Consider the following 17,147-nt stretch of genomic DNA (forward strand, 5'->3'; position numbering starts at 1 on the left):
TGAGTCCAAATATTTATTCCAGCAGCAGAGGCTGACAGAAACTGACAGGCATTTTGAATTTAGTCCTTCATACAGCAACAGGTAAGCAATGATCCCCTGTGTATGAGGAAGCCTCCATATGAGAAATTTACTCAGCCAGGTACCTCCCTGCTGTGACCAGAGGAAAAAGCAGCCCTTCAATTCAATACCTGCATTATTTTCCTATCGCCTCTGTGACAAATTACGGCATTACTGGTTTTAAGCAACACAAACTTAGCATCTTATAATTCTGGAGTTCAGCGGTCCAAAATGGGTCTCACTGGACAAAAATAAAGATTTCAGCAGAGTTACTTTGCTTCTGGAGACTCTAGAGGGAAATATGTTTCCTTCCCTTCTTCAGCTTCTAGAAGTTGCCCTCAATCCTTGGTTCGTGGCCCCTTCCAGCAATCCCACCACTCTGACACCTGCTTCCATTGTCACGGTTCCTTTTCTGACCCTCCTGACTCCCTCTTTCTCTTATAAGGACCCTTGTGATTACATTGGGCACAACCAGATAACCCAGGATCATCTCAAGATCATTATATTTAATCACATGTGCTAAATCCTCTTTGCCATGTAAGGTAATATACTCAGTTTCAACAACTAAGACTTGGACATCTCTGGAGGCTATTATGCTGCCAAACCCAGTACCCCTTTCCCTTTTCAAGCCAGAAGCTATTGGACATTTCTATATTTAACTCTGGCTCTACTCATCTCAACTGACCCAAAGTATTACTTGTAACTTCCTACTCCTTTACAAGATTGAGAGCGTCTAAGAAAAGCAGACGCTGTATTCTGCTTACTTACTGTTGCATTCTTCGTAGTCCTTAGCATGATGGGAAAAAAGTCAATAAAACGGACTTACTGAAAATTAAAAACTCCTGCCCATTGAAAGACATCACTGAGTGCTTTCCCAGGCAGCTGCCGATGATGGCGGAGGGGCAGGTCCTGGTGCTCGATGGCCGAGGCCATCTCCTGGGCCTCCAGGCGGCCATCATGGCCAAGCAGGTGCTTCTGGGTTGAAAGGTGGTGGTCGTGCAGCTGTGAAGGCATCAGCATTTATGGAAATTTCCATAGAAACAAGTTGAAGTACCTGGCCTTCCTCTGCAAGCGGATGCGGCCCCTACCACTTCCGAGCCCCCAGCCGCATCTTCTGGCGGACAGTGCGAGGCATGCTGCCCCACAGGACCAAGCGAGGCCAGGCCGCTCGGGACCGCCTCAAGGTGTTTGATGGGATCCCGCCACCCTATGACAAGAAACAGCGGATGGTGGTTCCTGCCTCCCTCAAGGTTGTGCGTCTGAAGCCTGTGCGGAAGTTTGCCTGCCTAGGGCGGCTGGCTCGTGAGGTTGGCTGGAAGTACCAGGCAGTAACAGCCACCCTGGAGGAGAAGAGAAAGGAGAAGGCCAAGATCCACTACCGGAAAAAGAAGCAGCTCCTGAGGCTACGGAAGCAGGCCGAAAAGAACAGAGAGAAGAAAACTGACAAGTTCACAGAGGTCCTCAAGACCCATGGATTCCTAGTCTGAGCGCAATAAAACTGACTGTTTATTCTTAATGCTTGGCCTGGCCTGCCCTTCCTCCATTGCCACCCTAGGATGTGGGGGACCCCCAGGGGCTGCCATCCAGGTCCCACAGGCAGTCTGGGGCTTAGAAGACTGGGTATAGTGAAGCGACCTTAGTCACTGCTGTTTAAGAAAGGCCATTTTAAAAGAGTAGACAGTTATAAGGGCTGTGCAGGCAGAATTTGCCTGTGACCTATTCATTCATGAGAGTTTTAGGACATGGACAGTTGGAACAAACAGTGGTGTTGCAATATTGGCAAAAGTGAGCTGGAAGACCTAATTGGAAGGGACCCCTGCATCGCTTACAGGGAGCCTGTTTAAGCGTCCCACATGGTCAGTACTATACTCTGCAGCTGTGAGGATGTGAGGGATGCTTGGGCAGCATGAGTCTGGGGTTCTAAAAGGTGTTTATGGAAGGGAAGTACGGTCCAAGGGGTCACAGGCATTGCCCTTGTGTCTTCCCTATATTTTGTGATCCAAAACTAATAAATTATTTTTAAAGAAAAAGAAAAAGAAAGACATCATTGAGTAGCGGGGCAAAATTAGATGGGATTTCTGCTTCCAGCAATGTCTAAATAACAGGGACTAGGTTTACCTTCCTTCCTAAAACAACTAAAAAAATCTGGATAAAATATATGGCACAATAGTTATTAAGATTTGGACAACAAACAATGAAAGACAGTGAACCCTGAGAGATGGGAAATAAATGCAGTGAACCCTACACTTGCCTTGATGTGCCCCCTGGAGGGAGTTTCTGTCTGAAGCGGAGAATGGGATCCCAGGGAGAGTACTTTGATGGAGTCTGTGTGGATACAGTTTGCAGGGTAGAGAGTTGGAGGAGAGAAAAGAGACCTGTAGAGGGTCCTGCTCAAGTCTTCAGCTAAGTACTGATCAGTGCAGGTTTGTGAAGAAACTATCCAGGTCTGGGGAAAGAACTCTCTGAAAAGAATAGAAGAACAGTACCAGGAACTCACACAAAGCCAGAAATAGTTCCTATTCCCAGCAGGCAGAGTAGAAAACCTCATAATTCATGTGGCATTGAGTAGAGTTCTCAGAAGGCTTAGCTTCAGTTTTGAGACAAAGGTACCCTAGAATAAAGCCTGCTTCAGTACCAGATAACAAAGCTCAAAAGCAAGTTCTGAAAGGATAATACTGTTTGTAAGTAACTCAACTGCATCCCAGAACAAAGCTCAAAAATATTTACAGAAATACTACAATATCCAGCAAACAAAAAGGTAAAATTCTCAATGTCTGACATCCATTCAGCAATGAACAGAATTAACATTCTGAATTAACATTTGGAAGATGTCAAGTATGACCCATAATGAGGATGAAAATCAGTCAATAGAAACTGATCGAAGAAGTATACAGATAATAGAATTAGTAGATAAGACATTAATAGGGTTATTACAATAGCATCCCATAAGTTCAAGAGGCTAGAGGAAAGATTGCACATGAAAACTAGACACATAGAAGACATAAAGTGACCCAAATTATCTTCCAAAGATGAAAACTAAAATATCTGATATTAAAAAATACAGCAGATTAAACACTGGAGAAAAAAAGATTAGTGAACTTGAAGACATACCTATAGAAGCTATCTAAAATAAAACCCAGAAAGAATTTTTTAAAAATTGAAAAAAAATAAAGCCAAAACTAGCACACCATTGTAAAGCAATTATACTCCAATAAAGATGTTAAAAAAAAATTGAAAAATAAAATGAGCAGAGCATCACTTGAGGTGGAGGGGAAGCAACTTTAAGCATCAAATATACATGTAATTGGAGTCCCCAGAGCAGAGGAGGGATTTTCAGTTCTGATCTATTTTGAATAGGTTTGCTATGAATATTCATACATTATGTGGACGTATGCTTTAAATTCTCTTGGGTACACACTGAGGAGAGAAATTGCTGGATCCTAGGGATCATAAAAGTTTAACTTTTTAAAAAAACTGTCAAATAATTTTCCAAAGTGGTTTTATTATTTTACATTCACTACAGCAATGCATTAAAATTTCAGCTCCTTTGCATCCTTGCCAATGTTTTTACATTATCACTTTTTAAAACTTTATCCATCTTAATGGGCATGTAGTGATATGTCATTGTGGTTTTAATTTGTATTTCCCTGATGACTAATATTGTTGAGCCTCTTTTCATAGGCTTATGGGCCCTTCATATATATTTCTTTATGAAATGTCTGTTGAAATCTTTTCCCCATTGTTTTATTGGGGTATTTCTCTCCTTATTATCAACTTGTAAGAGTTATTTTATATATTCTGGGTACAAGTCAAATATGAGTATTGTAAATATTTTCTCCTCTTCTGTGGCCTCTATCATTTTTATAGTGGTGTCTTTTTAAAAAGCTCTGTTGAGATATAATAGACATACAATAAACTACACATATTTAAAATACACAATTTGATCAGGTTCAAAATACATGTACACCCATGAAACACTGATTCCAATTAAGTTAATGAACATTTCCATCATTGTCAAAAGTTTCCTGGCGCCCCTTTTGAATACTTCTTTACTACTCTTCCATGTCCATCCCCAGGCAATTGAGTATTTGCAATACTCAATCTACTTGTGTCGCTATAGCTTACTTTGCATTTTCTATGATTTTATATAGATAAAATCATGTGTTACACCTTTTTTTCTAGTTTCTTTCACTAGCATAATTATTTTCAGATGTATCTACATAGTTTGTATAATGATATTTCTCCTCTTTTTATTGCTGAGCAGTAGTCCCTTGCATAAATATAGCACAATTTATGTATTTATTTATATGATGATGAGCATTTGAATAGTTTCCAGATTTTGACTATTAAAAATAAATCAGGGCTTCCCTGGTGGCGCAGTGGTTGAGAGTCCGCCTGCCGATGCAGAGGACACGGGTTCGTGCCCCGGTCCGGGAAGATCCCACATGGTGCGGAGCGGCTGGGCCCGTGAGCCATGGCTGCTGAGCCTGCGCGTCCGGAGCCTGTGCTCCACAACGGGAGAAGCCACAACAGTGAGAGGCCCGCGTACCACAAAACAAAAACAAAAAAAAACAAAAACAAAAGCAAAAAATAAATAAATAAAAATAAATCAAATGAATATTTGTATAACAATCTTTGCATGCACATATGCTTTCATTTCTCTTTGGTCTAAAATCAATGACCTCAGCATCCATCTTAAGACATAGAAAAATAAAATCGAATGAAATGTATAATGAGCAGATGAAAAGAAACAGTAAACATGGGAACAGAAAAATCAATGAAATCAAAAACAGAAAAACAGGTAAAAATTAAGAAAGACAAAATTTGTATTTTCAGAAGGTAGTAAAATAGTAAACTTCTAGCAGACTGACAGACTGATTAGGGAAAGAAGACACCAAAAGACACACACACACGTATATGTGTGTGTGTGTGTGTATGCCTATATATATATATATGTATATATATATATACACATACACACATATATATATGACTTCACCAAATGAAGAATATCTGCTCTTCCAAAAATAGTGCTAAGAGCATGAAAAGAGAAGAATCAGACTAGGTGAATATATTTACAAATTGTATATCTGATAAAAGCCTGTATCCAGAATAAAACCAATGATAAAAATAAAACCCAACAACCCAAATTAAACACTGGCAAATATTTGAACAGTCACTTCACCAAAGAAGGTATATGGATGGCAGATAAGAACATGAAAAAGTGATGAACATCATTAGTCATCGGGGAAATGCAAATCAAAACTACAGCAAGATATAATTCTGTACCTATTAGAATGTCTAAAGTTAAAAAGATTGGCCATATCAAGTGTTGGTGAGAATGTGGAAGAAGAGTACCCCTCATAAACTGCTGGTGGGAATGTAAAATGGTACAACCACTTTGAAAAACAGTTTGTCAGTTTCTCCAAAAGCTAAGCATACATCTACTAAATGACCCAGCCATCCCACTCCTAAGTATTTTCCAGAACACAAATTTAAATCTGCAAATTTGAATAACCCAAGCTTTGGAGGGAGCTTCAAGTTTGAGGTTTAGTTTCCTTCACAAGAAAGTGATACTCAGATATCCAATGTAGATAAAATACCGTCATTCCGGTCAATGTGAGGTTTCCTGTTGCTGACCGGAGAACCATGTTCAGCCTCTAGGTTGAAATATCATTTTATATCTGTCCTAAGTCACGACATTATTTGAAGAGCATCCTTCATTCATTCAACATTTATTAAACGTCTATTCTGATTAGTAAATATTTTTTCCTCCCTGGTTACATACACTCCTTACCTAAAGCTCTAAACAAAATATTTCTTATTAATTTGATCACTTTTAAACTCCCTTTCACTATATCATTATTTTGTATGTTTATTAACTGTCTATTCGTTATTATCTAAAATCTCTTAATAGCTCAACTACATTTGGAGCACTTTTTTTCCTGGCCTAGTTCAGTTCTTCCGTTATCATCTCTGATTCATACTTCCCAGTAAAAAAAATATTTTAAATTAAATACATCTTCATTTTAGAGTCTTCAAGACAAAATTTCAGCAAGCAGGAATCTGACTGATATTTCAAACCTGAAGACAAATTTGATGCTTGTTTCCTTTGTGTAAACTTCTCTTCGGTCATGTGCTGTAGCTGGGTTCACAGATCAGCAGATGTGATATGAGAAACACATTGGGTCAAGCCTCTATCATGAGATCAGGGAAAATCGGCTTTCTCGCCAGTAAAAACGGAGCAACGTGTTTTCAAATCTTGCAGCTCCCAGCAAGCCCTTGTGTTTCTATTTGGTCTGTGAAGCAGTTCAGCTCACCCTCTCGTGATGTTGTGACAGCCTTTGTCTCCGCCCCAGCAGCACAAAGACTAAAGGAAAATGGGATGGGTAGCTGCTTTTCTTGCATTGGAGAAGACAGACATGATTTCACAGGAAAGAAAGATATCTGATCTTTTTAGCCCCCTTTGTTTCCTCTCTCCAAGTTTTGCAGCCCTTTTTATCTGTAAATAAATTTAAAAAAATTGTACATACATTTTCAAAATGTGCCACATAATACAACTTCATACATTTAGGAAGCTGACAGCTGCCCTCTGAGGTATATAGCCTGACAGCCTAAAATCCAGAAATCAATCATTTAGATATAGCGATGCTATGCTTTTACTCCTGGTATGTACTGCGGCACCCAGGAATCACTTATTTGAGATATGCCACCGGGGGAGGGGGATGTTCTCATAGATCTGCCATGTTACAGCCCAGAATCCAGCAGCCAACCGGGCAAGTCTGTGCTGAATCGGAGCTTCCAGAAACCTGTGAAGAAGGGGGATGACAGTTCTGTTCTTCAACAGACCATTATGAACTAATTAGCATACATGAATTGCAGATTTGAAGCATTAAAGTGATGTACAAATCATTAATTTTTTGTCAAATCCATGTCATCTTTGTGTATGCCTTCCTATTCTAATGTTGCATGACAGTGAAAAGAGGTACAATCCTCTGTATGTAAAGAGGAGAGATTTGGTGTAGATGATATAATGAGATCTATTTAAACACTATGTATTTTCCAGCTTTGAATAAATCTACTTGGAAAAATGCTACACTTGTCCCATTAGGGTTAATTGTGAAAGGATGTTAATATATTCAAAACCCCAGGGGTAGTTCTACATGTTGTCTGAGTGAAACAGGGGATGTAAGACCAACTTCACATTTAAGCTTTCTTTTTAAAAAGTCCTCTTTCTGATGAATAAAAAGAGCCATAAAATCTTTCTCACCAACTATGTAAAGTGTAACTATTTAGAATGGGAACTGAGCTTTTGGGTGTGTGAGGGCTCCAACACAGCAGATCTATTCTCGTTAACCCAAGGCCAAACTTAATTTATAAAGATGTATAATGCAATGCAATGGAAATGGAAAAGGGAAAACAACATCAAAGCTGAGTTTCACACTGGAAAAGGCTTCTAAATATTAATGTGTGTTTTTAAAAAATTTTCTCTGTGTATTTAATTACTAAAGCTATTTGTGCTTAAACAAATGCTTCGTGTTTCATTTGAATTTCTTTTTTTCTTATTACAGCAGAGTCAATGCTTAATTTGTTAGTACTGTAATAGTTGTCATGGTAACAGACTCTAATATTATATATAAATATGTATGTGGCGTATATATGTGCATATTACAAATATATAGTATGGATGATCATGACTTGATACCAAAAGCATATTTCAGAAGACGTAGCTCTCGAGGAAAACCTTAATTAAAAATGGAGTTATACTTTATGAGCCTAAAGATATTGTCACAAACTCAAGTCTTTTTACTTGGGAAAAATGCAAGTTCTGAGGAAGGGGGAGATGTTTTCTCTCTTCTTGTGGGTTCTCTTCTCCCTGAAAGCAGAGTCAATCCATGCCTGGGGTTATAGTCTACAGACTTTTTCTTCTCCCCACTCCCTTCCCCACCAACTTTTTTTTAACCTCAAAAAGTCTACCTAAAATGAAAACCAGGACCAAACCCTAGGGGCAGATCCTTTTCTGAAAACCATTCTTATTATAACGAGAAGACAGAGAGATGCATTGAGAAAGGAGTAGTAGAGGGTGAGATGATTTGTTCCATTTGTATTGGTAAGAGAGGGGACTTAATAATAATGAAAAATACACACATGTGTACCACTTGAATTAGACATTTCACACAACTCTTAGTAAATGTTTAAGATGAATTTGTATAGTCTTCATTTTAGAGATGAGAAAGCTGAGGCTCAGGATGGAGGAGTAAAAATTGTCATGAAGGTTAGATTTGCTAAAGCCTATACTCTGTACAATGTCACCTTACTACCCTGAGGCCTTCGTTCTTTTTTGAATTTTATTTTATTTATTTATTTTTATACAGCAGGTTCTTATTAGTTATTCATTTTATACATATTAGTGCATATATGTCAATCCCAATCTCCCAGTTCATCACACCACCACCTCCACCGCCACATTTCCCCCTTGGTATCCATACGTTTGTTCTCTACATCTGTGTCTTTATTTCTGCCCTGAACACCGACCAGTTCATCTGTACCATTTTTCTAGGTTCCACATATATGCGTTAATATACGATATTTGTTTTTCTCTTTCTGACTTACTTCACTCTGTATGACAGTCTCTAGATCCATCCATGTCTCTATAAATGACCCAATTTTGATCAAGGGATCAATCCAAGAAGAAGATATAACAATTGTAAATATTTATGCACCCAACATAGGAGCACCTCAATACATAAGGCAAATGCTAACAGCCATAAAAAGGGAAATTGACAGTAACACAATCATAGTAGGGCACTTTAGCACCCTACTTTCACCAATGGACAGATCATCCAAAATGAAAATAAATAAGGAAACACAAGCTTTAAATGATACATAAAACAAGATGGACTTAATTGATATTTATAGGACATTCTGTCCAAAAACAACAGAATACACTTTCTTCTCAAGTGCTCATGGAACATTCTCCAGGATAGATCATATCTTGGGTCACAAATCAAGTCTTGGTAAATTTTGGAAAATTGAAATCGTATCAAGTATCTTTTCTGACCACAACAGTATGAGACTAGATATCAATTACAGGAAAAATCTGTAAAAAAATACAAACACACGGAAGCTAAACAATAACCAAGAGATCACTGAAGAAATCAAAGAGGAAATCAAAATATACCTAAAAACAAATGACAATGAAAACACGACCACCCAAAACTTATGGGATGAAGCAAAAGCAATTCTAAAAGGGAAGTTTATAGCAATACAATCCTACTTCAAGAATCAAGAAACATCTCAAATAAACAACTTAACTTTACACCTAAAGCAATTAGAGAAAGAAGTACGAAAAAACCCAAAGTTAACATAAGGGAAGAAATCATAAAGATCAGATCAGAAATAAATGAAAAAGAAATGAAGGAAATGATAGCAAAGATCAATAAAACTAAAAGCTGGTTCTTTGAGAAGATAAGGAAAATTGATAAACCATTAGCCAGACTGATCAAGAAAAAAAGAAGACTCAAATCAATAGAATTAGAAATGAAAAAGGAGAAGTAAAAACTGACACTGCAGAAATACAAAGGATCATGAGAGATTACTACAAGCAACTCTATGCCAATAAAATGGACAACCTGGAAGAAATGGACAAATTCTTAGAAAAGCACAACTTCTGAGACTGAACCAGGAAGAAATAGAAAATATAAACAGACCAATCACAAGCACTGAAATTGAGACTGTGATTAAAAATCTTCCAACAAACAAAAGCCCAGGACCAGAGGATTCACAGGCAAATTCAATCAAACATTTAGAGAAGAGCTAACACCTATCCTTCTCAAACTCTTTCAAAATATAGCAGAGAGAGGAATACTCCAAACTCATTCTATGAGGCCACCATCACCCTGATACCAAAACCAGACAAAGATGTAACAAAGAAAGAAAACTACAGGCCAATATCACTGATGAACATAGATGCAAAAATCCTCAACAAAATACTAGCAAACAGAATCCAACAGCACATTAAAAGGATCATACACCATGATCAAGTGGGGTTTATTCCAGGAATGCAAGGATTCTTCAATATATGCAAATCAATCAACGTGATACACCATATTAACAAATTAAAGGAGAAAAACCACATGATAATCTCAATAGATGCAGAAAAAGCTTTTGACAAAATTCAACACCCATTTATGATAAAAACCCTCCAGAAAGTAGGCATAGAGGGAACTTACCTTAACATGATAAAGACCATATGTGACAAACCCACAGCCAACACCGTTGAGTTATTTGTAGTGAGGTGGATGGACTTAGAGACTGTTATACAAAGTGTAGTAAGTCAGAAAGAGAAAAATACTGTATGCTAACACATATATATGGAATCTAAAAAAAAAAACAAAAAACACAAAGGTTCTGAAGAACCTAGGGGCAGGACAGGAATAAAGACGCAGACATAGAGAATTGACTGAGGACACGGGGAGGGGGAAGGGTAAGCTGGGACGAAGTGAGAGAGTGGCATGGACACATATACACTACCGAATGTAAAATAGATAACTAGTGGGAAGCAGCCGCATAGCACAGGGTGATCAGCTCAGAGCTCTGTGACCACCTAGAGGGGTGGGATAGGGAGGGTGGGAGGGAGATGCAAGAGGGAGGAGATATGGGGATGTATGTATATGTACAGCTGATTCACTTTGTTATAAAGCAGAAATTAACACCATTGTAAAGCAATTATACTCTAATAAAGATGTTAAAATTAAATAAATAAATATACATATAGACAGTTGCAAACAGAAAAAAGAAAAAGAAAGAATACTCTGGTGATGGTGTTGGAAGGCTAAGATGGCTGCGTCCTCGCTAGGAAGCACCTCTAGACAGTGGGATTTCTGATTAGAAGATTGATGACACCTAGGGTGTGACATTTTGATTAGGGCAAATGACCACCCTTCCAGTGTAGCTTAAGCTAACCAACATATACATAACTTTATACTTCTTATAAACTAAAAGGAGATATTTAAATTATACACATTCTATTAAGCAGTTCATGTAATTAATAAAGGGCAAAATCAGAACTACACCTAAGCTCCTCTGACTCCTAAATTTGAAAGTCTTGCTACTATAGCATTTCAAGTTGGCATTAATTCTAAAACAGTCCGAACTCATTGCTCTAGGGAGTAAACTTTTCTAAGCCTATTATCAAAAATTTTTGCACTTAAAAGCAGCAAATTTAGTTGCTGCTATTAACCTTGGAGCATCATTGTAAATGAGGTTAAGGCAGGATTAAAAAAACAGAGCATCTGCGGCTTCCCTGATGGCGCAGTGGTTGAGAGTCCGCCTGCCAATGTAGGGGACGCGGGTTCGTGACCCGGTCCGGGAAGATCCCACGTGCCGCGGAGCAGCTGGGCCCGTGAGCCATGGCCGCGGAGCCTGTGCATCCGGAGCCTGTGCTCCGCAACGGGAGAGGCCACAACAGTGAGAGGCCTGTGTACCGCAACCCCCCCGCCCAAAAAAAAACAGAGCATCAGATAATGAAAGTTTGGATTTATAAGATGTGGTCAAATGTAAAATGACAAATCATTGATTATTAGAAAATTAAGAGGAGACATGATAAACGTTGCAGAGAAGTTCAAAGCAAACTTTGTCTTACTATCACCCTCCTCTATTTTGACTCTGCATTGTCTGTATTTGCAGGCCTGCTCTGATTTCATAACCACTTATGTTAACCTCTTTGATATTTTTTTATTAATAAGCATCCACTTTATGGATGGCTTCTAATTTATTTTCCCAGAGGAAATCATGGGAAAACAATTAAAGAGTTCCTAAATTTGATCACTGATTTGTAGTGGTATTGTTTATACTTTCAGAGAAGCCAAGACAGATTCTGCTGTGGGGATTCAATGGTCATCTGAAGAAATAAAGGGGTTCTACATCTACCATTCCCATGCTTCTTCAGAAGGCTAGGCCGGCTGCCCCACTCACACAGAGGGAAAGCCTTCCAATTCCTACACTTGCTTTATGGCTGTATGCAAATGTGTTTAGGGTTCTCTGGCTATTCTTCTTTAGGAAAATCATTCTCAACTGTGCTCTTTTGTTTGTTTGATTTTTGTGGAGGCGAAGGCTGGAGATTGCCAATACAGCATTTTGAGAATTTCTCATTTTACTGGAGAGTGTGGTTCCGTAAGCATGAGTACACTGATTGAAGCCAAAGCTATGATGAAATTGTTGGATTTCTTGAGGGAGTGACGATGAGTGGGTAGAATTAAGTTCCAGCTAAAGAATCGGATACTTCCCCAGGTCCCCCCCAAAACAATGGTGTACTATCTCACACTTTCTCCATCTGTGAAACAAAGATAATTTTTTAGCTTCCTTCATGGAAATGACAAAATAAAAGCTCCTATAAAAGTGTTAGTTAGACACTAACTGTTAAGTCAGTTCTTAATGATAATCTACTGAAGTCTTTATTGTTTCATCCTCTGGGAATTAAAAACCACTGAGCCTTCCTTGAAACCCTCCCCTGAGAATAGCATATGGCTCCTAGAGTCTGTGCAATTAAGTTCCTGGAAAGGAGGAGCCTGGGAAATGGTAGACCTCTGAACGAATAGATGAAAACAAAAGACAAAAGACAAAAAAAAAAAAAAGATAGCTAATAGGTAAATGGGTTAAATGATTAAGTCGTGACCCATCTGAGTATTGGCTTTCTCTATTAAACCTAATATCAAAGGAAGAATGCCATGATAAGGAGTTCAGAAGTACCCTAAGCTTGAAACAGCTTTGGAAAAACCAGGCTTGTTGAACTGATGTAGTTATTGTGATTCATTGAAGTCTGAACAGCAAAGTATTTAAAGCACTGTCAGGAAATATTAAATCTGTCTTCTGAGACTGTGATTGAAAAAAGGTAGGACAGCTCAGTTTTTACATTAAAGCAGGATTGGGCCTGATTAGTATTTGAGATATTTCTTTGCCAATTTGGGGCAGCATTAGATTTTGGCTAGTAAAATACAAATGAACATCAATTGTACATGACAACTGCTGATCCAAACCACTTAAAATTCCCCAAATGTCTTTTTCTTAGATGGGCTGCCAGTGTCTCATCATCAAAGCCAGCAGAGCTGACCAAAGGCAGCTCTGTGGTGGAGGCCCCGCCTAAGCTGTGAAGGGTTAGAGAGATAGCTGTTTGTTTTGTGAGGACATGAATCACTATCAGGGCCATTACAACATTTCAAGCTAGGTCACAGTACTCTAAATCACTCTGCATTTTGCTCTGAGGCCAGGGAGCTCAGAGAATTTTTACTGCCTCTTTGTTTCAGTGGAAATCAAATCCATTTCAATCACCACTTCCCGTTGAGACTGAAGAGTTGAAGAGAAGCATACAGGCATCAAGTGTTAAAGAAGCCACAATCATAAAGATGAATAATTTACCCAGTAAATGTTTTTGTTTATGATTTGGAAAATGGGTTAGGACTAAAAAAATATTAACTATCCTTTCATTCGTCCTTGGAGGGAAATTTAATCATGTTTAGCCCTTGGCCATCATAATGTGTTCATTGAAGCAAATTCCTAGGCCAAAATAAACAGTTCATTATATACAAACTAATTCAAGAGATAAGATTGATTGTCTCTTTTTGGAATCAAGGTCCTTATCTTTCCATTAGTCTAGTTTAAAAATATGGTAACCAAATTCACCTAAGACTCTAAGCTGTCTCCAATACTCTGCCCCCTCCCCCGCAAAGCTACTCGATTTCAAGATCTTGTCTAAAAAATCTATTAGAACAAAGAGCCCGCTAATTAAGCAGCTAAGCCCAAGAATATGCTGTTAGCCTGGGGGGGTGGGGGAACTTGTTTTATTCCGTTAATTTGAGAGCTGTTACTTTATCTCCAGTGGTAATCAGTGTGTTAAGTCTATCTCTACCCACTTATATGGGAGGAGATACAACAATTTACTCTAATTTGAACTCAGTTTTATACCACACTTCAGACTGGCTAGTCTCACATTTTTCTTTGTTAGTGATCTGGAAGAAGCATCCTTAATAGTGTATTGGAAGACTGCTCCATCTTTATCTATTACCCATGCAAATGTTTTGTGTTCAGCTAAGGCTGTAGCTGACAGAACCAAAGCGCTTAGCAGATTTTGGATTGATTCTGCTCTCCACAACCCAGTTTGCTCTTTGTTGTATGAATGGAGCATGAAAGGTCACAGTAAATAAATCCTGGCCTGGGTTTGCAAAAATGGGAATAACAGGTAGTCAGTCATGGTAGCTCCCTTTTGTGAGAAGGTTATTAAAGTTCACTGGAAAACAATTTCCCCAATCTCACATTTATAATTGAATACTGCTGTTGTGAGGTTTCAATGAGATGAAGTATGTGAAAGTACTTTGTAAACTCTGCAAAATAAAAAGTCTGAAAGAAGAGCCATATAGCTATTACCTAGGGTTCCTGCTGAAGAATGGGATGGGGGGGAAACTGTCTCATTTATATACTTCTCTAATGATTGAATTTTTAAAGCTATAAATATGTATGACATACAGTCAGCAAAATATATAAGAATCTTTCCTTTTTTTAAAGTGTTTTCCACAGGAAAGAATATAAAAATAGGCGATATTTTGCCATTAAAACTCATTGTGCCCTGGATTTCAAATGACTAAATTGGGTAATTATCAATAGTTTTTCAAGGAAAAAAAATCAAATATCATATATGAAGTCAAGAATAGGAAAAATGGGGCTTCCCTGGTGGCGCAGTGGTTAAAAATCCACTTGCCAATGCAGGGGACACGGGTTCGAGCCCTGGTCTGGGAGGATCCCACATGCCGCGGAGCAACTAGGCCCGTGAGCCACAACTACTGAGCCTGCGCGTCTGGAGCCTGCGCTTCGCAACAAGAGAGGCCGCGATAGTGAGAGGCCCGCGCACCGTGATGAAGGGTGGCCCCCGCTTGCCGCAACTGGAGAAAGCCCTCGCACAGAAACGAAGACCCAACGCAGCCAAAAATAAATAAATATCTTAAAAAAAATAATAGGAAAAATGAAATTACATTTTTTCCCCAGAATCATAATATATTCTATAGATACAATTAGAAAACTTTTTTAGAAATTTCGAAATGAGGTCTTATTTTGCTTTTAGCTGTGTGTAAAAACAACACAATCAGGACTTTTCTGGGGAAGGTGTTTGAGGATTGAACATTAGGCATACCAGGGCACTGAGAGGATTGGCCCAGGTGTGGTTCAATGTAAATAAGATGGAGACAAATATAGAAACTGAAATCCCAGGTACACCAGGGAAGCCTAAGGGGACACCGTTACGAAGGGGGCAAATATCCCGCCTCTTCTCCCTTCCTTAGGAAGTGCTCACGCTGCTGTTCCCTGTTCACCAGTATTCTCATTCTGGGCTCCAGACAGCCACACTCCCTTGGGACTTCGGGGTCTGAAGATTTGAGTTCTAATGCTAGCTCTCCCTGTTATCAGCTTTTGGAAGCTGGGTTCATGCTTTAAGCTCATTGAGCCGTCTCTTTTAAATAGAGGTCTCGAGATTAAATGAGACTGATAACAAAAGCCACCCAGAAAGTGCATATCCACAAACAAATGTAAGATCAATTTTATTTATTTACTTTTCCCTACTACCTCGTCCCTGTCGATATTTATGCTGCTGATGTCCCATTGCCTCGGGACCTTGTTTTCTGCAGTTAACCTGATAAAGTAAACTCTGCTTATGTGTTAAAAGGTGCTAATGAGTTGATTTAGTGCCCTTCTCAGGTAATATATTTACATTTGGAAGGAACTGAAAGGGTCTTTTTCCTTCTTAGGTTTGGGAAGGGGGGAAGATGGTGGGAAACAGTGTCAACACTTAGGACCTTCCCCCTGCTCCAGACACTCTGACGAGAGCTCCGTAGTCACTGTTTTCAAAATCCACACAACAAACCCATGAGACGTGTACATGGGCAAGATTTCATAACAAGCTTTGTCTATCTAGGAGGGGATCAGTTCATCAGGGAAATCTGAAGGTTATAGTGTGATCAAAGCAGGAATGGGCATCATGATTTGGAACACGCATCTTAGGAATTCTGAAAAATGTTAGAGCAAATTAATGACTTTGTGTTATTTCAGTCCTACAAAACAATGATGAAAATGGTAATTTTTCTTTAAAGAAGACTTTTTCCTCATTGACCAGGGCTAAATGATTACTCTGAAACACAATTCATACAGGAAAGTTAGGTTCAATGCTTAATTTTCCCGTTTAATTGCCAGTTGTCAGAGTCAAGTATTATTTGCTGATTACCTCCAATGGTGACCAAGGAGGTTGTGTGTGTGTGTGTATGTGTGTGTGTGCGCACTGCTTTTTGACTTTGCTTTTGTTGCTTTGGCTACCTCTCTTTGTTTGAGTACCATTATGGACTCATGGACTTTTTAATGTGTAGCAGATGTGGTTGGTGCCCTGCTCCTATCACCCCAACGCTCACCTTTCCTGAATATGAAAATGGCAAACACCTGCAACTCTTCACCTGAGAATTTTATCTCATCTTATGAATAGGACCAGCAGGAAGTGCCAGAAAATTGACACCTTGGGGGTACCCCTCAGTCAGTGAGGTAGGAGGACAAGTCTGAGGTGTGTTCCACACCGTTTCCCAAAGGTCCCAGCAGGATTGAGCCCCAGTTGCCCTCCACAGTGACCTGCTTATTAACATACCTTGTATTGGCTTCCTACGCTTTCCTGTCTTGCTTTCTCATTTCCTGACCCCTCTCCCCTAGAGTCAGTCCCCATGAACCACATACACTCAAATCCTTGTCTAGGGGGCTGCTCCTGGGAGAACCCAGCCTAAGTAGGTATAGGAAGCAGACACTCAGAATGGCATACTGATGGGAAAGATGGGGTAGCCCCCATTAAGTGAGGCAACGATTACCTCTGGCATGGCATAGCACCAGTCTCTTAGATTTCACCTGTGGTGGATTGAGAGGAGGAACTTGTGGAAGGAGGTGTACTGGCTTGTGCAGCAGCTCCAATGCTTGGAAGAAATGAGGACTGGGAAATTAGGTGCCTACATACATAGGAAGGAAGAAAATAAAAAACTCAGGTCAACAATCTATCAATTCAAGGTATGGTCTGA

General features: G+C 39.2%; 1 pseudogene; it reads left to right on the forward strand.

Annotated features, from left to right (window-relative positions):
- The first annotated feature begins 1,119 nt into the window (after window positions 1–1,119).
- On the forward strand, window positions 1,120–1,559 carry LOC111172068 (large ribosomal subunit protein uL13 pseudogene; annotated as a pseudogene).
- Window positions 1,560–17,147: the final 15,588 nt, after the last annotated feature.

This window comes from Delphinapterus leucas, chromosome 8 (genome assembly GCF_059928025.1).
Source record: "Delphinapterus leucas isolate spDelLeu-1000000601 "Yukka" chromosome 8, BTC_Dleu_Yukka2, whole genome shotgun sequence".
In the NCBI taxonomy this organism is placed as follows: Eukaryota; Metazoa; Chordata; class Mammalia; order Artiodactyla; family Monodontidae; genus Delphinapterus; species Delphinapterus leucas.